At 38.4% G+C, this 22,718-nt stretch overlaps 1 protein-coding gene across 1 annotated transcript in view; it reads left to right on the top strand.

Moving 5' to 3' along the window:
• Positions 1–22,718, top strand: part of LOC111594233 — a 53,756-nt gene that overhangs the window by 15,055 nt on the left and 15,983 nt on the right. Inside the window, exon 2 of the mRNA XM_030224415.1 lies at positions 2,864–2,915. The gene's annotated coding sequence lies outside the window, so the exon portion shown is untranslated. The remainder of the gene's footprint in view (positions 1–2,863; positions 2,916–22,718) is intronic.

Below are 22,718 nucleotides of genomic sequence, written 5' to 3'. Positions count from 1 at the left end.
TGCGAAGTGATCAAGAGTATATGGGCATGCATGTCACAGCTATGGAAGCTTATCTAAAATTAATGATACGTAGAGCAGGAACTTTCAGGGCCAACAGCTCTAGGAAAAATTAAACTGCTCTTAATTGGTTTCTATACTCTGGATATGGAGAGTATGTGGCAGTCGCTTACTCCCGTTTTACTGCTTCTTTCCTTTGCACGCTGCGCCCTGTCTCAGCACTTTGCTAATTGACAATTTTCAAGCAGTTTTTTTGCGCCATAAAAACGAACTTTTCTAATAACCCCAAAGTCAGTCATTTCGTCTAAGCCATTAAAAAATTAATTGCCCGCTTCCCCCAGGACGACTAACTCATCGTCGTCGGCTTCGTCTGGCCACGCCCCAAACATCGCGCTAATCCAGCATTTAGAGCGCTGCTAAACGCCTTGTCGTCATCGGGCTCGACTCTGTTGCCAGCATTTATTTCCCATCAAATAAGGGCTTGTCTGTTGTCCAAGTTGCCAAAAGCATAACAAGAAAACAGCTAAGACAGCGAAGTTGTGTTTACACCTGATCTACTCAATGATGCCCTGTAAACAACAATAATTTAAGTAAGTATAGCAGGGTCCACGCAGGCATGTAGGAAACCTTTTTATTTTATACGGAATAAAATTATAAGAATATTCTATATTGAAATGTTTTATAAGATGTTTGTAAGAATAATGTCGGCATCTAGCATACCCTATTTACACAACATGTAATGTAGGGTATTTGAAACGTTTTACTTTGCCACGAGCTTCTAAGTTCGTATTATTGCTTCGTTTTGTTATTAGTTGTATTTTATTTTATTTTAGGTTTTTGCTTTCGAGCCTTTGTCTCGAGTGCTTTTCAGCTGACCTTTTGTAAGCACTTCTCTAATTGTGGCTTTGACAAGCAACAAGCTGAGAGCGAGGGCGAGAGCGAGATATATGCAACAGGAAAGAGCCAGACAAAGCAAGAAACTCGACGCTTAATTTAGCAACATTTTTTATTTGTTTTGTTTTTTTTTCTTTTTTTTTTTTGCGCGGTTTTTTTATTTTTCTGTTTTTTTTTTTGTTATTTCTTTTCATTTGGCTGACTTTGTGTGGGTTGTCGATTGACTGACGCAATCTTCCAATTTTGTGTATTACTTTCCAATTTGATTGCGGACATTATATTCATAGTATAGTATATATTGTAGTGCCTATATGATATGGTCAACTGACGTCAGCTTGTGCAACGATTAGATTGATAGACGACTTTTCAACATTTATATACCTAAATATGTATTATCAGCTGTACATATTTTTATCTTCCGGCTGCTTGGCACTTCCGGTCGTTAAGAATTGTTATCGAAAGGTCACAATTTCATGTGATTCATTTACGAAATTAAGTCAAAGGTTTTATTGAACTTTCTGAATAATTGAACGAAGATTACTCTAAGCTATAAGGCTATATGAGGTAGACTGATTCTGTTATTGAATAAGTAGCAAGACTTCTTTAACTGGATAATGAATTGAAACCATATCAAATAGACATACTATAAACTTGTACTTAAGTCAAAGTAATACAAAGAAACATTCAGTATTTCAAAAAACATGAGCATAGGGTATTCATGCTTCGTCTATAGTTTTTTCAGTATCTTTTTTGTATGCACTTCATTTATGAATGACAAGCTGGTGGCATCATCACTTGCCGGGCAAAAAGCGCAAATGCAAACACTCTGTGTAGACGCTCAACTGAGCGACAACGCTCCCATAGGGTACTCCACTCAAACAATTATTTCTCATTCTACAGTTACTTTTGTCGCTGCCTGGCTTGAACCGCCAGTTTTTCGCACACAGTGCGCAAAATTTTAATGAGTTGGAAATTTAATACCAGCCGACAGATTGCGCAGGGGCAACGGGACAACTGAGCCCTGGGCCTGAAGGGGAGTGTAAAGAAAGTTCACTCGAATCTCAGCTACAACTGCGGTAGGTCTCGCTCCAAGGCGCACACGATTAAATTTGCAGTGTGTTCTTAAATAATTTAAAATTTGCATTTAATTGAAAGATTAATGAAGGGCCAAGAGGCTAACTGAGCAATTGATTGACGAAGTAACTGGCTGGTTGAATTGATTTTCTGGTGCATGGAATAACTGATTTAGTGATTGAGCGATTGCGTGCTTGACTGTTAGCTGACTGACAGAATGAATGACTGATTGAATGACTGACGGAGGGAAGGAGGAACTAACATTACATAACTGACTGACAGAGTGATTGAATGAGTGGAGGACGGGAAAAGAAACTTACATTAAATAACTGAATGGCTGATAGAATCTCCAGCTTGCGAACAGACTATTGACAGACTGACTGACTCTCTGATTATCTAAGTGGCTGACTGACAGTCTGTTTGACTGACTGACTAACTGACTATATAACTGACGGACTGGCTGCCTGCTTGACTGATAGTCAGACTGACCAATTGATATACCAAAAGTCTAAATGACTGAACTAACTAACAGTTGATTACGTAGCTCTCAGCGTTGTCTTAAATCAATTTTAATGGATTCTACGTTTTTCCAGCAACTCACCTTGAACTTGAGTTCCGTCTCAATTGGCGGCTTCATACTAAAAAAAAAGATAACAAAAGCCGCGACTAATTTGTATGTACATATGAACATTATAAATTTTGTATATAGTACATCTACTTTGTGTGGTTCTCTCGAGCTGTGCAGTCGCTTCCGTTTGTTTGCACAATGCGCAATTTTTTCTTAGATAAGTCTCCGGCAAATGTCGCTTCAATTTAACTTATTTTTAGTAAAGTGATTTGGATTATAATATGCATTAAATTTATGCTAAAATATGATTTTTTCCCTCTCGTCTTTCAGATTTTGCTGAACTGCTGAACTTTTTCGGCTAACTTTGTGCGCTTGCGGAAATGTAAGTTCAACACAAATCTTAATTTAACCGTTCTCATTTAACCCAAATCCATTTCTGGCTATTTAATTAAGTTGTGTGCACTTTACGTGACGCAGTAAATGTCGTCATTTTATGTGATTCCCGCCTGACTTATCCATTAAATTATTCACGTATCATGTGATCAGCCAGTTTGTGAACTTCCATTTCACGGGCTCTAATAATAATTAGTCTTGACGACGTTGAAACTCTCGTTAAAATCATGACTTGTGTGCACTTGTTGGCTCTCTGCTCCTCTGCCCCACCTGCCCCAATAGCTCCTCAGCTTGTGTGGCTTCTAATTGTAGTTAAACTTTCTGACATAATTTATGATTTTCGTGCTCTTAACTTTCTTATTGTTGCTGTTGTTGGTCTGGTTTTGTTTGAAGTTTTTTATTCTACCTGCCGGTTTGCCTTCTCGCTTTCTTAAAATTCTGAGAATCTTTAAATTGCATTCTGAATGCGAAAAAAAGAAGCAAAAGTAAAGAGCAGCAGCAGCAACAACTCTTGATTTATTATTTGAATAGCTTAAAGGTTTGTTGGAATAATGAAATTATTTTGAAGCTAGCTCGATAGAAATATATGAATGCATACCTTAAGATCTTGTCGAAATTGATAAGAATTTTACTGGAAGAACTTTCTGCTCTTGAAGTGAAGTCGCTTATATAAAAATTCGATTACTAAATTCTCATTTAAATTTAACTTGAAATATCTTCCGATTTTACAAATACCTGTTTTAGCTGTCCTAAGATTAAAAGGGGCTGTCAAAATTCTCTAAAAGTGTGATTATACAATTTACAGTTCATCAACATTTAAGTCAGCTTATAATAAAGATTTCACAGTTCTATGACATGCCTTCGCCACAAAGTAAATATGAAATTTTTGCCTGCCAACCAGCCCATTGCACATGCAGTTCTCGCAATACCCATTACGAATAAACGTGTGTATAAAAAAATCATTTACAATCATATTGACGTGTCATCCTAAGGGTTATGCCAGCCTGACGTAAGAGATTAAAGATAAGTACTGTTGACTACCTCCATTGCACAACGAGCGAGAACATCTCTATAAAAATAAAAAAATACTAAATGAGTATTCGCGAGTGCATGCATATGAATGCATGCATAACATGAATACATTTGTATGTAGACAGACTATAATCATTTGCGAATAACTGTAAATGAAGCTTTTAACGTCACATTGAATTGAAATTGAACGATGAGGACTGAGACAGAGCGTGAGCGGTGGCAAGGGCAGAGTCTGAGACTGCGGCTGCGAATGCGACCGGGTCTGTGAGATTCGAAAGAAACTGTGCTAACTCGACTCTGAATCGCACATGTGACCCTGGGCAGTTGGTGGGAACCAAAACAAAGATGTTTTAAATAATAATAATGAGGCATGCCAAATATTAGGTGCTCTTGCAGCTAAAGGCTTATCTTGAATCTATTGTTTCTAAAAGATCTTAACATAATATAGATAAGTAATTGCAATATAAGAATATATGTAGAGAAAATTTTTTTTTTTTTTTTTTTTTTTTTTTTTTTTTTTTTTTTTTTTTTATTTCTTTATTTTGTTGCAGCTTATTGTCTTAGACTCTATAGCGCATTTAGCTCTAAACCTTAACTAATGGGAGGGCAGATATGCCAATTATTCTGCACTTGTAGCTACTATCTTAATTAGTTCTAATATTGTCTAGAGGATGCAATCTCTTCAGTCTTCGCCTATTGTTGTTTATAGCCAGGTTGCTTGTGAGATGGTTAGGATGCGCTGCAAGTCTGTCCGCGTATCTTGAACTGTGTCGCCCAATGAGTTCAGCAACTGTGGGAATTGCTAAATCCCTATGTAAGACTGAGTTTCTTACAAACCAGCTGGCTCCAGTCCATCTGCGTAGTGCTTTATTCTGCAGGGTCTGAATTTTGTTCCTTGTAGTCTTCGCCGAGGAGCCCCATAGAGAGATACCATATACGAAGGTTGGGACAACTATTGCCTTGTAGATGGCGGCCTTGCTGCTGTAAGACAACTTGCTTGAAGCTCTCAGCATCCAGTCGAGGGTTTTTAGCTTGCTTTTGCATTTTGAGGTTACTTGACTTATGTGCGCTTTAAAAGTCAGCCTTCTGTCAAGAGTGATACCAAGGTACTTTACTTTTGAGGCTTTGGGAATAGTGGGCCCCAATGCAACGCTTGGGCAATCTCCTCTTCTAGTGGCGAAGGTAGTATGTACAGACTTTTGTGCATTAATGGTGATACACCACCGTTTTGCCCAGCGTCCGAAAGAGTCCAGATATTTTTGTAGTGAGTCTGAAGCTTCTTGCGCAGATACGTGACGTGATAAGATGGCGGTGTCATCTGCATAGGTCGCTATGAGTACTGCATCTGTACTTCCTATATTTGGCTCGGGAGTTGGCATATCTCCTGTGAATAAAGTATAAAGTGTTGGGCCTAGAACACTACCCTGTGGTACTCCAGCCATAATTGGTCTAGTCAAGGATACTGCTTGCCCCCTTGACACTTGGAAGGTTCTTCCAATAAGGTATGAGGATAGCAACGCGAAAAATGGGGCTGGAAGGGTGGTCCTCACTTTCTGCAGCAGTCCCAGGTGCCAAACTCGATCAAACGCCTGTTTGATGTCTAAAAAGACGGCAGAGCAGTACATCTTTTCTTCAAAGGCTCCAAGGATATGGTGCACAACTCTGTGAACCTGTTCCGGTGTTCCATGCTGTCTCCTGAAGCCAAACTGATGGTTTGGAATGGCCTCCTGGCGTCCCAGATGTGTCAGTACTCGTTCCAGAAATATTCTTTCGAATATTTTGGAGAGTACTGGCAACAGGCTAATTGGTCTGTACGACTCAATTTCTCCCACGGGTTTGCCAGGCTTAGGAATCATCACAATCACGGCGCGCTTCCAGCAGGCTGGAAAGTGCCGGATGCGGAGCATGGCGTTGTACACCATAGTTATGTAGTCTATGGTGGAGTCAGGCAGTGCTCTAAGGACTCTGCCGTTTATTAGATCATATCCAGGGGATTTTTTTGCCTTCACTCTTCTGATGTGTTCAAGAACCTCTTCTTTTGTACATCCAGTTATCTGGTCTTCAGCTGGGAGGGGCGAGAGAACGATGTCTTCTGTTGCTTCGATTTCTGAGGCCTCTGCGGTAATCACCGGCGTGAATTGGTCTTGAAGGTGGTTTGCAAAAGCCTCAGCTTGAGCTTCGTCACCAATGTGCCAGGAACCAGAAATGCTCCGAATGGGATGTCGACGTATTGGCTGCCGTTTGAGCTTTCTTGTAAATTTCCATAATTGAAACTCTGCGTCAGTGGGCGATTCAGCTCGTACCAGCGCATCGCTGATACACCTCTTTTGAAGCAGGGCGAGAGCAGCTTTAAGATGCCTCGTGGCTTCGTTGTACGTGGATTTGGCATCAGGCGTGCGTAATCTTAACCAGCGTCTCCTGGCCCATCTTTTGTGTATTAGTAGGTGTTGGGCCTCCAAGGTGAGGGGGATGTTGTACGGAGACTGTTGTCTTGTTTGGCAAGATGGTGGGGCGGCTTGGTGCGCAGCTTTGACTATTTCTTCCTGCAGTTTGTTTGCTGCGTAGTCCACGTCTTCAGGAGTGTTAAGTTCCATTTCTATGTGCAAAGAGTAATGGAGCTCGCGCCTAAAGACTCCTAAATCTGATCCTGCTGGCAGTAGTTGTTTCCTAATGGGCAAGGGCTGTGGCTGCGCGTGGATTGTGACTATTAGTGGCAGGTGGTCAGAGGATAGGTCCAAGGATTCTTCAATGGTCAATTGCCGGTCACAGATGCCTTTGTAGACAGCGAAGTCGATTGCCGAGGGCCTGTGTCCATTAATTGGGTAACGGGTGGGGGCTCCAGTCGCCAATATGCTGAATTGTAAGTTTTGAATCGCCTCAAATATGACTTCTCCGCGACGATTCGCACTATTGCTTCCCCAAAATGGGTGCCATCCATTCCAGTCGCCGCCGATGAGGGTCTTATTCAACCTTTGGCCTAGAACCTGTTCCATGTGATGATCACACAGACCAGTGTTTGGCGGAAGATAAATTGACGCAACTTCGATCGCTCCAATAGACGTAGGCAGGGTGATGGCTGAGACCTGCATTGTTGCGTTGCAAATTGACAGTAAAGGTGTATGCGGTATTGTTGCTCGTATGAGGATTGAGGATCCACCAAAGCAGTTTGCTCCTTCACCATGAGCCTGATAGTGTTCGTATCCGAAAATTTGTGTAGTGGGGCACTCATGAGTTTCTGTTATTAACATTATATCTATGTTTTCTTGTGAGAGAAACGCAGCCAGTTCCTGAGTCTTGTTTCTCAGGCCATTGGCGTTCCAGATACCCACACGTAAAGCCATTATTTGTAGGCAAGCTTGGTTATGATGGCCATTAAACTGTTTAGCATGGTTGCTTGTTGGGATTGTACTTCTCGCATCGCTTTGAGCTCGGCATTAATTGCGTCAAACTGACGTTGTTGTTGCTGAAGCATTTCAGTGAACAAAGTGTCACTTGTGGTATTCTTATTTGACGGTCCACCTCTAGCGGCCTGTGCGTAAGAAACACCACTAATAGGCGTTGCAAAGCTCGTGGCTTGGGTAATGCTCCGGGGCCTTGTAATTTCGGAAGCAGTACTCGGACCCGTAGACGGTGTTTGTGTGGGACTCCTTTTTTGTGCTGGGGATTGCAATTTGCGCAACCGCTTGTATACTTGGCAGCCCTTATAGTTGGCTGGGTGCTGTAACTCACAGTGCACACAAGTTGGTGCCTGGTCCTTTTCGCGGGTGCAGTCTTTGGATGCGTGTTTCCCGGCGCAACGCACACACCTGGGAGCTTTGTGGCAGTAGCGTTGTGTGTGTCCAAATTCTTGACAGCGATGGCATTGTGTCAGGTCGTTGTATCTTCTTGGCAGTTCCACTGTGCAGCGTTGCCTGCAGACAACTCGAATGTCCAAAATTTCTTTGTTGTTGGGGGCCTGAGCCACGTCAACAAAAAATATATTTAGCGGTGTTTTGTCCATACGGCTCAGTGGGTTGTGCACATTTGTAATTGTGTGGCCTTTGGTTTCCAATTCCTTTTTAATTAGTGTTGTATCAGTGCTGGAGTGAAGCCCTTTGAACACGACTCTATATGGTTTGTCCTCCTTAAGCTGGTAGCAGTGGAACTCCAATTCCAGCTTAGTAAAGTGGTCTATAACTCTGCGATAGTCCTCACTGCATTGGGTTAATACACCTATGTTATTCTTCTTTGGCTTAATTACGTATGATTTAGCATCAATTACTTTATCTATTATCTGTTGAAGTAGGGCCACAGACTTGATGTTTGGACACCATATGGGGGGCGGACGAGGTTTCGGTGTAGTTTGCTGGTCGGTCAATACTGGGGCTTCTGGAGCTACAGGTGATTCGCTGTAGTCTTCATCTTCTTCTACGAGCAGTGAAAATCGATTTTCTGATATTAATGCTGCATTGCTGGTGCTTGGTTCGTCGAAGATGAGCCTTTTCTTGATGGTTTTTGGTGAATTTGGCTGTTTACGTTTCGTGTTTTTGTTGTTAGTGATGCCTTGCACGGAGGCGATATCTATTTTTGAGTTTATTGGCATGATGGAGGCTTGCCTATTTGCCATCACAACGTTAAGCTGGGCTTGCATTTCTGCATTTACCTTTACAGCTGTAGCGCGGTCATTGACATTAGATGTCATCGCGGATTGTGCTTTTGAGTGCAGGCGCACTCGCGCCAAGCGACGAAATTTCGTAAATTGCAATTAAAGCAATTGAGTTACGCGGAAGCAAGCGATAAGAAAACGCTGCGTGTGCGGTTTTTGTTGCTGTTGCGTTGAAGAATGCACCGCAAAGTTCTATTTTTAGAACTCTGCAGCAGTAGAGCTTAAGCGAAGGCTGTTCGAATTCACGTCTTTACAGGTCGAACGACTGATCGCGATTGTAGAGAAAATTATGTAATACCAACTTTTTCACATAAGATTTTAGATTCAAATCAATACATGTTAAGTCCACTATATTATATAGTAGTTCGCTCAGCCTTAACAAAAAGCGCAGATGAACTAAAACTTTAGTATATTGACCTTTTGTATTAATCAATATAGCTATGTATATATAGTATATATGTTAATGTTTCCAGACAATTCACCATAATCTCTAGTAGTGTATATTAAATCCATATTGATAAAAAAAAGTACTAAAAATAAGTATGCGTAATGCATCGTGCTGTGTCTGAAATCATTTATAACTAAATGGTTTAATGTTTCTGCTTTGTTGCTGTTTTTGTTTCTCTTCTTTTAACTGATATGCTTTTAACTATGTTCGCAACCAAAATAAAGAGAGAAAAACACTTTTCACTAATATCATCAAACAAAACGCAATGCACTTTTTATTCGTTTGGCTCGTCAAAAATCATTTCAGCTCGCTGCTTTGAGCGTTTAATTTAAGCTTTATGTAATTTATTAAATTTTTTTTGTTCCAGTTCCACTTTTTATTTGTGTGTTTATTGCAAGATTAATTAAAGATTTCATTTTTGATTTATTAAGCTACAATTTTGGGTGGTCCCAAGCGACCGCTCGGCGCTTGGGGCAATGAATGGATAGCTTTTGTGTTTTGAGTTCTTTGGCATTTTGAAAATGGCGCAGATTAATTATATTGAGTATAGGCAGATGGTTACACAAAATTTGTTTTATTTGCTCAATATGCATATTTAAAATGAATGCCAATTAATTAAAAAGCAAATAAAAATAAATAACTTTGTTTGCATCTAGTTGTTAGAGCCTCTAAAATATTTGCAATTTATTTGTATTTGCTTTTCTGTGGCTTAGCTAAATTATATTAAGTGCCATCTGTTCTGAGCCACAACTATTTTAAATGGTTTTAACTGCGCCTGAACTATTTAAAGCATTTAAATCTCGCATAAAATTGGGCCTTAAGCAACCAACTTAAAATATTTGAAAGCCAGTATTAGTGGAAAACCGCGAATTCTTATACACACAAAGCTTTAAGCAAAAAGTAAATTCGAATTTGAAAATGCATTCTTGACTATGTAAATAAGTCAGTCGCTTTGATTGTGTGGCAGATACTGAACCAGTGCAGCTGTATCTTGGGTAACTATGCACTGCTTTCATAATTGTGGCGTTGCCGCTGCCCACGGACAGGTGCGATTCATAAGTTGTGAGTAGAAAAAACTGCGTTGTATTGGCAGCAACTATTTGCCACACAGTTGCGTAGCCCACGAGCCGCAAATGATATCAAAATTGGGTTAAGCAACTGGCCAGGCCACGCGTCTGTTGCAGTCGCAATTGCAGTTGCCACATTTGGTATCTCCGTTTTTGTTTTGTCCAATGAAAATGAAAGCAGGCCTCAGCAATCAGAATACTCGTCTAATGCACTTGCCAAGTGGGCCACAGATTTTCGCCTGTCTGCTTGTGAAAGTGAAAACTGAACAAATGATAAACAGTAAATGAGCGCGCAATGAGAGTGCACGACGCACAAATACCCTATAGCCAACTTTGAGTCAAAATATTGTCAATATTTATATACCAGACTTGACTTCCACATTTCGATTTTTGTGGTATTTTTCGAGAACATTTGGATATAAAGAGTTGGCATTTATAAGAAATATTTCATATGAACTTAAAATACAGCGCAGTAGTTTTGTAGTTTTTTGTAGTTTTGATCATGACCTGTAACCTTTTCCCTCTGCACACCTACGAAATAACTACCTTTTGCTCGGTCTCAACGGTCACAGAGTATGCAGACTGAATTTGAGTCTAGCTACAATTGTTAGACATAAACAAACTGCCCGACGCTCATTATATCAAATTTGTTTATTTTTCTTTACGCCTTCATTAACTTACACATAGATAGACAAATATATGTATATGCTGTGGTCATGTCATGGGCTTGGATTCTCAGTGGACAGCTTTGTTGCTTCGCTGTTGCCGTGGGAGTTAGTGAGAGTTCAATTTGTCTAGACTTTAAAATTTGTCTGGTGTGAAAGTTTGGACTTATTTATTTTGTGGCTCATTTAAAACGATTAACAAGATCTGTTTGTCTTTCGTCTTTTTGTTTGATAAAAATTTAACATGTTACCTACAACTTTTTACTTAAAGGATTACATAGTTAACTGATTTGCATGTCAAGCCATGTCGGAAGTTGTCTCCATTCACGCAATAGTCGATCGGGCATCCAGCAACCGCCACGAATACATGATACGATGTGCAAGAGACGCACATTCCAACCAGATCTATGTTTGTTTATGGGCTTTACAACACATTAAGATTAACCTGTTTGGGAGTTGTTTTTCTTCTTCTTCTACTTTTTTTTATATATCTGTTGTATCTTCTGGTCAAACAAATTTTGCTTCTGCTTGGCTTCCGAGTCGAGTCTGCGCGTGCTTTCTACCCCAACCAGTTTTCATTTCTTTACAGATTTATTGCCAATATTCACTTTTTTCTTTAATTTTTTATTTTTTTATGATTTTTGTACAATTTTTTATTTTAGTTTATACAAATTGCTTGAACAGTTTTTGTGGTTGCCCAGGCGAAAGCCGTTGGCTTAATTTGGGTGATTTTTTCTCTGCTGTTTATTACGGTTGTTGTTGCTGCTGCTGCTGAGCTTAGGCGTTGTCCCACTCACAGCGATCTAATGCTAGCTATGTAACTTTAAGAGCAACTTTAATTAAAGTGATTGCCCGTTGGCACGATTTCGATTTCCAGCTAAAAAGGCGAGTTCGAGCCACATTGCTGAACGTGTCTATCATTAGGCCAGGGTTTCGTTGTACTAATCATATTGCACAGATTTTGATCATGATTAAAATGCGTCCTACTGGGGGCACGAACCTTTGTGGAAAAAATATATAGGTAAAACGTGTTTTGACAGTTAATTTATATTAAATTAGTTAATTAATTTAATTAAAATGAAAGAAATGGCTTTTGAAATATATTTCAATTCTTTCATATTTAAAAGCTGTCATATAACTTAATAAAATATTCTTTTAAATTTTTTAACGACGTCAAGCCTGCAAATTTTTTTAGTATAAATTAAAATTAAAATTATTTTTAAAAATAATTTTTTTTTATTTTGAGCAGAACAGAATTGAACAGAATTAATTAAATATACATAAATCAAAAGAAAAACATTGATTAATCAGTAAATTTAATAAAATAACGCTTAATTAAACTTGTTTTAATTTTAAAAAAAGGCATCTCAGCTAAATTCCCATAAATTAAAAATATTTCAATTGAACTTACATTTTATAATTTTTTTGAATATAGATAAGAAGTGTATAATAAAGTTATCAAATATTTAAAAAAGTCATTTACATTGAAAATGGATTTTTCGCTTCCAGCAAATCAAATACACACTATGGACAATTTGATCAGATTTATTATACATTTAATAAACAGCAGTAGTCATGGTAAAAAATAAGTATATATATAAGTGTATAAATATATATATATATATATATGTGTGTGTGTGTATTTCCTGATAGATATGTATAGAAAAGCTGATGGCAGTTCATTGTTTAAATGCTGTCAATATGAAAGGCACATAAATCGTGATGGGTCTGTTGAGTGTGCGTAGCGCATATAATATTGAAGAAGTATATTAGGCTAGGCGCTGAGTCGAGGTCTGGTTAACTCCAGCGCGGCCCAAACGGAATATGGATGTGTGCCACTTATTTGCATAGATTGGCATTTTTTATGTGCCAAAATAAATTTGTTTTTGTTTTTCGCATTTCCCATTCAATATGTCACGTGACGCTTAAAGTCGACTCAACTTTTTTTTTCCCATTTCGGGCCAACATATAATATATATATATATTTATATATATGTTTGAATGTGTTTGTATGTGTAACATGTTGGCTCTTCTATATATTCGTTTTGCGTGTTCTGTATTTTTGTCATCCATATCTGTGCAGCACATCAATAAAAGCGAAAAAAGAAGAATGTTGCTTATCACGAAGCACGCATCAAATTGGAATGTAGTTGGTTTGGTTTTTCACCCGATAGTGTATTGAAACAAGAATTTTTAATTAGTTTTTTTCTCTTTTTTTTTGTGCCTGTAAATTGGGCGCTGTAAAATGGCTTTTGAGTTATGTGATAGCCCTGCGATAGCGACCGTGCCATACTCGTTCACAGTTCAATAACTGATTGCCAGCTAAAAAAATCTTTTTATAATAAGTCTCTGACTAACTGAAGTTTCCAAATTGTGAATGATCGGATTGACTTTATGCATATAACTGAAATAACAAGCCAATACACCCTTTTCACTTAATGAGCGTGTGTTAATATGTATAACCAAAACGGGTTGCATATGAACAGGAAACATGCGTATTTGAAGCCGGTTTTGATTTTGGGAGACTTTTACTGGCAGTTATTATTATTTTTCTTTTCTTTTTTGGATATCAGAACTCGTTCCTGCTCTCCTTACCAAGCCGCTGCACCTGCGCCCGTTTTTACAGATTTGTTGTGTGTGAAAATTAACGCAGATTCGCTAACTGAAAAGTAAAGTGCAAAAACATCAAAGTCTATGTGCCTGCTGTATATATGAAGTGTATATATATATATATATATAAGTATATTTATTTGTTTATTTATTTATAACAAAAGCGCGTTAATTCCGCCAACGTGCATGTGCGACCTTTGCAAGTCATCAAGATATTGGATATTGCAATTTGTGAGCCGCGTCACGTTTACAAAGCCCTTGACAGACTATGCCTACATATATATATATATATATATATATATATATACACCAAAAACAGTACTCGACATCAAAGTCGCACTTTTCAATTGTTTTGTGAATTGCATGCTAATTAGCGTTTGGTCAATTGATTGATTGATTGATTTATGCTTGGATTGATGGGCAGCTCAAAAGGCTTACAATTGTTGCCGTTACATTTATAATGCGCACCCACAACTGTCGGTGGTTGTGTTCATTGTCTTCACCCACCAACAACACGAACAAAAAATGGTTCAAATCTTCAGCAATTGCAAAGTTTTGAAGGTCTTCTCAAAAAAGCATATTTATACATATATAGTTATGAATAAAAGACTTCTTTTGGTATTCGTATTGTATTTTTAATATTTTTTCTCTTTTGCTGGCCTTTACTGTCACAGAAAAGGCCACACAATGGGCGCTTGTTAAGGTAGGGGCGTCAAAAGAAAGTTCAATAATACCCTATATGCAGCAAATGTGTGCGGTAGACACATTAGCAGCCCAAAGATGTAACTATATAAAATTGAAGCTGACGAGTGCACTTTATAGACTTGAAAACTTCTATTGAAAGTTAATATACCCAGTATTTATCAACGATTTACAGGGTATATATAGCTATTGAAACTCGAAGAAGCCGAAACGAATTATCTATGGAGTACAAAATATATATAGATGCACTTAAATATGTATAAAAAATACCCTGTAAACAGTAGTCAAAGAAGTTTTATTGAAAGCATTGCATTTGGATGTAAACACAAATATTTAAATAAAATTAATAGAAATTTAAAAAATATATATTATTTATATATATAGATGTCGAAAAAAATATATGACAGTTGCCGCCTCTCATAAGACCTTTACGAGTACCCGGTAAGCGTTAGATACAGGTTTTTGTGAGCTTACTGGGCGTCTCATCAGTCAATCAATCAATCACATGTCTATGTGCACTAAAAATAGACACGAATGTGACTCAGTTTATTGATAGGGGGCGTGGTCAATTGATTGTCCGCTGCCACACAACGAATCTTGTAAGTAATTTGACATGCATGGTGAAAAAATGCGACTTGGTGGTCTTGGGGATAGTGTCCAAAGTTTTGCGATCTGTTGCACATGTCGCTGGTATTTTTATGGCTCTCGCCTGACCATAAACACACATAATGGACTTTCACTCTTTTTTTTATTTATTTTTTTTTGTTTTGTATTTTCTCGAGCATTGATCTCATAGAGCATTTGGCGTGTCCAGCGCTTGATGAATGTTGGATGTGGATGCTGTGGTGGCGCTCAGAAGCCAAAAAATCCAAAAACCGCAACATGCGCCCAGAGTTTACGGAATTTCACTTTTTATTTCAAATTTGATTTTCTCTGGCTTATTTTGAATTTTCGGCTTGATTCGAGTTACTATAAAAATGTTGAATGCCAGCTGTTGGCTTTGATTAGCATAAATTTGATTGTTATTATGGCATTAATTGGACGAAATAAGTGTCTCTACAGCCATATGAACAGTTCGTCAATCAGGCGATCAATCAATCATCCGTTCGACTGCCATTGTCATACCAATTCACATGCGTTGCACGCCAGTTTTATTTTTTATTTTTATGAGTTTTTTGACACTCATGCGAACTGCAAATAGCAAACAAATTTGCAACCGGTACGATATATGGAAAGGAGTTGAACGTGTGGAGGAGGGGCGGTTGTAGAGAGGAAGTCAGGATGATTGTTGGCAGTGGCATGCAACATGCACAGAGGCCATGAATTGCCACACTTCAGCTACAACAAACACAAATTGATATCAACTAAGAGAATTGGTATGCCATGACTAGCAGATACCCTTTACTTAGCTGCATATTTCATGGAAACTTGCAAAAGAAGAAGAGGTTAAATAGTGAGTAATCACTTTATTTTGCTCTTATAATTTAATTTTGGAGAGAGTGGCATGTCTATTATTTTTTTTACTGACAATATTATGGCAAACCTTATATACTATCTTTGCCGTGCCTGACTCATATGATAATCAAATCCCATTAAGTTAATGCCTTAGGTCAAGAATTGATATAAATTGATTTCGTGGTAAAGAGAAAAGTTTTGACAAACTTGTTTCAGAAATAGGTCTTCACATTTGGAATTTATTAATTGACATCTTCAAATTGATAGACAGTCAGTCCTAAGACCACTTCAGCTCAACAGCTAAGGTGCGTTTGTCTATCAGTTATCCTTCATTTATTATAGATTGCAGAGCATCAAAGAAATCAAGCTTTTTATCTGCTAGCAAATTTTCTACAACTTCCTAACAAAAGAAACTTGAGGGGATACTATGAAAATTCTACAGCTTCTTCAGTGGCAGCTGTGTTGTTAATTTTACATATTGCAACATTCGACTTGCCTCTTGCTGCTGCTGTTGCTGTTGTTGCTTTGAAACTCATTACAATGACTGCGCAAATGCAGCGCAATGCTTGACTATCTACGCCAGCCCCAACAGCCCCACCAGTTCCATGGCTAGCTCATCCATTGTTGTCGTAAAACTTTGCTGCTTATATTGTTGCTGTTGTTACTGTCGTTGCTGTAGTTGCTGCATTCATCGTGTTGACAACAAATGGCACTAAATTTTTGGCGTTGCATAATAAACTCGACGACGTTGTCGCTGATGATGCGCTCAAAAATAGCTGCACCAGACTGTGTTGCACGAAGGGCTGCGGGGTGGAGTCCACGCGACTGGAGGCAGAGGCATGAGCTTGGGGCGGGAGCAGGGCACAGCTGAAGCTGAGTTCAGCGAGTAAGACAATAACTTTTTCCTCTGATGACATTATTCACGTGAAAAGTTAAGCCGCCTGCGATGCTAAATTACAGAAAGAGAGAAAAACCGTTAAGGGAAGTGAGATAGATGAAAGTTATGCTAGCGTTCAAATGAGGAATCGATTTTAGCAATAAGTTATAAAAAGCACAGTTTGTTAGTTGGCAAAGGAAATAAGTTTGCTAATATACATTGTTGCTACCTTATTGGGAATTGAAGAAGAATACAGTGAACACTCTACTCAGAGATATTTGTCGAAAATATGAACTATTCATTCAAGAGAAAATTTGCTCTTTACTTTACTTCTAGATTGATTATATATGAGTTATATTAAATCATATTTTTTAGATTTTTTAAGTGCTTTCTATAATGAAATTCAATTTATATAGTAATTTACCTTTACATGCCTTATCATTTATTTAAGAACAAAGCAAGTATCTGTATATATATGTGGGTACAACAGCATTTTCCATTGGCTTTACCATATAGCACAGAATATTTGCCAATTTTCTCCTAGTTTGAACGAGAGCAGCTCAGCTTGTGGCCCAAAATAATAATATAGTAACTCATTTGATGCATTTCGTTTGCAACTCCTGCCCTTTTGCCTGCTGCTGTGGCTCAGCTGCTGGCAGAGTTTCATCTCATTTATCTGACGTTGCTTACCCGGCACCCTCGCTCATAACTCAGCGCCAACTAGGTGCAGGAAGAGCCATGCTCAACCCTTTTCGGCTGTGAACCTTCTGGTGAAGTTGCATTGACAACATTTCAGATTGCCTGCTGCATGTTGCAAATGGCAAGCTTAAGAGCTGTTGAATTGGAGTTGCAGCTGCAACAGCAGCTGCTGCTCGAGTGCCAACCGAAAAGCTCTACTTGCAACTGTCGGCATGGGGTTTTGCAATCAGTGGAAAGCAGCCAGCGACAGCTATTGCAATCGCTGGGCTTGTGGCATGACATTTGCCTTCTTCAGCACATGCAACTTATCTAGGCCCGAGTAGGGCCTCTGCTTTTTTTATTTTAGTTTTTTGGGGTTTCCATGTCAGACGACCTAAAAATCCCGTAACAGTCTAACTCAATTTCCCCTTTCTCACATTTCACATTTCACATTTCTGCCGCCTGATGATGCGCAATTTCGCGTGGGATTTGCGATGTGGAGGCAAGTGAAACTAATTTGGGGCGCGGCGGTGAAATGGAGAGACAAAAACTGGCGACAAACTCGACTCTTAAATTGTGTCAAATGTCGTTCAATTAAGTTGCGCTTGCACAATGATAAGCGCCTGGGATACCTCATAACAATAGACAGACCCAAAGCCCTGCTCCCCCTTAGGCTAGAGGTGTTAAATGGGGGGCGGCTCGCCGGTTGGATTGATAGCGCCATAGACAACTCACACAAACACATGCACACACACATACACACAGCTATATGAACCTCTGCCGCCGGCTTCTAATCAAGCACGTAAATAAAGTTAAAGTTGATACATGGAGCCATGCACAAACAGCGCCAAAAGCCCCTCCACCCGACAACATTGCCTTTGGCTCTCACATCAAATCAATGGGGCCAACTCACCTACAGGCCCATACACTGGCGGGCCCCCAACAAAAGCGACCAAATGACAACATCAACGGCGACAGCATATGTGCCCGCTATATACACAGCGAGAAGCGTTTTTAAATCCTAACTAAAGCTCTTTGTAGCTGAAGCAAACAGTTGCAATGTGGCCCTGGAGGACGCAACCAACTAAGGGATCAAACACAACTGATCATTGAAAACTAAGTGAAGCAGTTAATGACTCTTCAAGTGTATGCCTAGTGCATAATCATAGACTCCTAGTAGCTTTACTAACTCAACCCTAGAAAGCATCTTTTATTAAGGCAAATTCTTAAACTGAGCACAATTCTTACTTTGTAATCCTAGTTTTTTCGAGTGTATTGCTTAGCATATGCAGTCAGCTCCCTCTATTTTCTATGTAGCATCCAGAGTATAAATATATGTGTAGTCGCAGCTTTTGCCCAGCGGCAACAACAATAAAAATTGCTAGCTCTATGTAACATTTGATTAGGTTGTGAAAGGGGGTTGGTAGGTGAACGCTTCTTGCCAACTACCTTTTGGTTTGGTTAAACGTAACTACAATAGAGGGAAATGTTGATGGTGCATCGGCGGGTGGTGCAGCTGTGTCGGGTAGGGTTCACAATGTGGGGCGAGCATTGGCAATTAGAAATTGAAGTTAACTTGGCTCGGAGATTACTTGCATTACCGCAGACGCATCGTAAGCAGTCAGCAGTGTGTATCGTTAGGTCGTTGAATATACGACAATATTTACTGTACTTTCAGCAGCAGCAGCAACAACGGCAGCACTAACTTACAATGTTCAACTACTGATAAGTTTGACTGCATCTCAAGTGCAGCGATGTGTGTGAGCGGAGCGTAGCCAAGACAATCTTCCAATTGTTGTTGAAAACTTGACTTTATTTCGGAACTTCTACACATAAATATATATATATATATATATATATATATATATATATATATATATATATATTTAGCTGCTGAAAAGTTATACGAGCTCAAAATATCGTAGTTAAGAATTTTGCAGAGTTACCTGAAAACTAAGCAAACTAAAGTTGAGAATTGGTGGACTTGGCTCTAAACTGGAAAACAAGCTGTCCTTAAAGTTTTGTAGTTATCTGAGTACTTGACAGTCTACTTAAGCTAAAGAAGTAAGGTACGCCACCAAGACTTCGGTAGAGCTTAAGTTTCGAATCGACTTTTCCTAATACCCGAAATCGATTTAAATAAAATTTGATATATTTTCAGAGCTATAACAGAAAGGTTAGGCATAGGATTTCCGTTTTATGTCCGCTCTCTATGATGAAAGCTGCGTTAATCTAATCCAAGTCAAAGTCAATCTGCATACATATGTTTATGAGAGGCAGACAACGTGCTGCCAAAATCTGTATGCCCCATGGCTCACTGTTTTTCCCCCTATCCAAAACACACATTGTGCGCCACTGAAGCAACAGCAAAAACAACAACATAGACAACAACAATGTAGAACATGCACACACATCCGCTTATCGCGATAAATCAAAGCCACGAGTGCTGTTAATTTTCCAAGAAAATCTCAATGTACATTGAAGTCTGGAGTGAGGTGGCACCCAAAATGGAAGCTTTGCCCAAAAATGTGTGTGCGTGTGTAATGGTCTGTGCGTGTGCCAGTGTGTGTGTGCGTGCATAAAAACAAGTTGAATTTATGTTTTCACGGCAAAAATTATCTTAAGGCGAGTGCGAAGCGAGGCATTCGCCAAGTCTCTGGGAAGTCTTGGCGCGAGGTCTCGCATGTTGTGGCAAGTTTGTCTGATTCTAATTAAAAGCAACAGCAAGTGAAGTTGTTAGCACCGCAAATGCGCCAGAGAGCCAACTCAACCAGAAAATTATCAACTCTGTGGGGAGATCTGAGCCCTCAAGTACAACCATCACATACAACCAACATAACAGAAGAGCTTCTGCTTGGACGCCACCAAAAAGATGTCGCTCCAAATGCCTTAATTTGAGCAGGATTCATCGTAAGGCGGTGAAAAAATATGTTCAACGAAAATTAAATACTCTTATATAACAAACTTCAGAAATCTTAATGCGGAGTATATACAATTTTTAGGGACTTCAATCGATCTCCGAAGCCTGAAACTAGGTTTATAATTAATAAATTAATTGAAATAGAAAAATATTACAATATGAAAACATATAACATTTTTCAAGAGCATAGCCTAAAACATGACTCAGCTGTTAGTTCAAAATGGTCTTCGATAGAGTGTTCCATATTAAACGACTTCCTATGAATACCCACTGTTAGCGTGTACAAAAATAGATGGAAGTAAGGAATTAAATTGTGCACATTTCCGTGCAACGGAAATTGCCCAAGGTTGTCACATGAAAGGCAATATAAGAATAAAAACCATAAGCACAGCAACAACAAGCAGAGCATTGTGTGGCTTGGCCATTTTTGGAATTTGTTAATATTTTTGGCAACGCGCGAATATAAAAAGAATCCATGAATTTTCATCAGCTAAGCGGCCACAGTTTATCCGGGATTCTGTAAATCTGTTTAAAATTGAAATTCATAATTTGGGCAAAGACACGCACACTCACACACACACAGGTGTAAATGATGTGTACATTAATTTATGCGCAACAACAACAACAAACAACTAACAACATTATTGGCCATCTGGAAATACAATTGAATTTGAACGCTTCTTGCCAACTACCTTTTGGTTTGGTTAAACGTAACTACAATAGAGGGAAATGTTGATGGTGCATCGGCGGGTGGTGCAGCTGTGTCGGGTAGGGTTCACAATGTGGGGCGAGCATTGGCAATTAGAAATTGAAGTTAACTTGGCTCGGAGATTACTTGCATTACCGCAGACGCATCGTAAGCAGTCAGCAGTGTGTATCGTTAGGTCGTCACATACAACCAACATAACAGAAGAGCTTCTGCTTGGACGCCACCAAAAAGATGTCGCTCCAAATGCCTTAATTTGAGCAGGATTCATCGTAAGGCGGTGAAAAAATATGTTCAACGAAAATTAAATACTCTTATATAACAAACTTCAGAAATCTTAATGCGGAGTATATACAATTTTTAGGGACTTCAATCGATCTCCGAAGCCTGAAACTAGGTTTATAATTAATAAATTAATTGAAATAGAAAAATATTACAATATGAAAACATATAACATTTTTCAAGAGCATAGCCTAAAACATGACTCAGCTGTTAGTTCAAAATGGTCTTCGATAGAGTGTTCCATATTAAACGACTATGAATACCCACTGTTAGCGTGTACAAAAATAGATGGAAGTAAGGAATTAAATTGTGCACATTTCCGTGCAACGGAAATTGCCCAAGGTTGTCACATGAAAGGCAATATAAGAATAAAAACCATAAGCACAGCAACAACAAGCAGAGCATTGTGTGGCTTGGCCATTTTTGGAATTTGTTAATATTTTTGGCAACGCGCGAATATAAAAAGAATCCATGAATTTTCATCAGCTAAGCGGCCACAGTTTATCCGGGATTCTGTAAATCTGTTTAAAATTGAAATTCATAATTTGGGCAAAGACACGCACACTCACACACACACAGGTGTAAATGATGTGTACATTAATTTATGCGCAACAACAACAACAAACAACTAACAACATTATTGGCCATCTGGAAATACAATTGAATTTGCACAGCATTAGCTCTGGATTATGCAAAGTCCACAATTCGCTGTAATTTGTGCGTGCGTGCTAATTTAATAAATTTAAATGCATAATTAATTATCATTATAATCGCATTGAAAGCTCACTCTGCCCGAACCACGCCCCCTTTTGCCATAATTCAAATGAAAGTTTTGCACATTTGGCAACAGTTTCCACTGTATTTACGACGCGAATAAATCACAATTTGTGCTAATTGTGTGCTAATTTGGCATATATTAAAAAAGTATAAAAAGTACAGTTGCGCTCAGCAAAGACTGAAGGAACAATGGCAAGGTAAAGCTGCCAACTCAGGTGCGAAAAGTTTTAAACGCAGCTGATAAGAAAATGTTTCAGTTGATAGATACTTTTTGAAATTTAAAAATATATTTACTTAAATATAAATATATATAAATAATATAACATAAATGATAATGATAGATATGAGTATATATTACAAATATCTTATATATATACACATATAAAAATATATATAAATACAACTTTAATAAATATATTTGAGATGTTAACATTTTATAATATTTCGACTTGCCATAAAAATTACATAAAATCAAACAATCTATATTTAATAAATACAATAAAAAACATTTTATTATTATTTTTTTTTTTATTTATAGATATTTACCAAAAATGATTTTTAAATTATATCTGCATTTTCTTAAAACTTAATATATGACAAAAGCCAATGTAAATGCAGAACTAATTACTTTTGTAAAGTCATTACATGTTGTACTCAGTTATAACTATATACATACATGTATATAGCTATATCATATATACATATATAGTCTGCTGGCTGAATTTAACGCACTGTTTAAGCGCCTAGAGGAATGCAAGTCACAAATGCACACACACACACGCAGACATAAATTAATTAAAAGTCGGAAACAGATAAAAATATACATAAATATAAATAAGTAAATACACAGAAGCAACAAATGCAGGCGACCGTTGCGACAATTATTAAAGAAGCAACAACAATGGGAACAACAGCTCCGGCAGCAGCA

Source organism: Drosophila hydei, unplaced genomic scaffold (genome assembly GCF_003285905.1).
Source record: "Drosophila hydei strain 15085-1641.00,03,60 unplaced genomic scaffold, DhydRS2 tig00008114-arrow-pilon, whole genome shotgun sequence".
In the NCBI taxonomy this organism is placed as follows: domain Eukaryota; kingdom Metazoa; phylum Arthropoda; class Insecta; order Diptera; family Drosophilidae; genus Drosophila; species Drosophila hydei.
The sequence above is the reverse complement of the archived record's forward strand: the minus strand, read 5'-3'. Positions and strand labels throughout refer to the sequence as shown.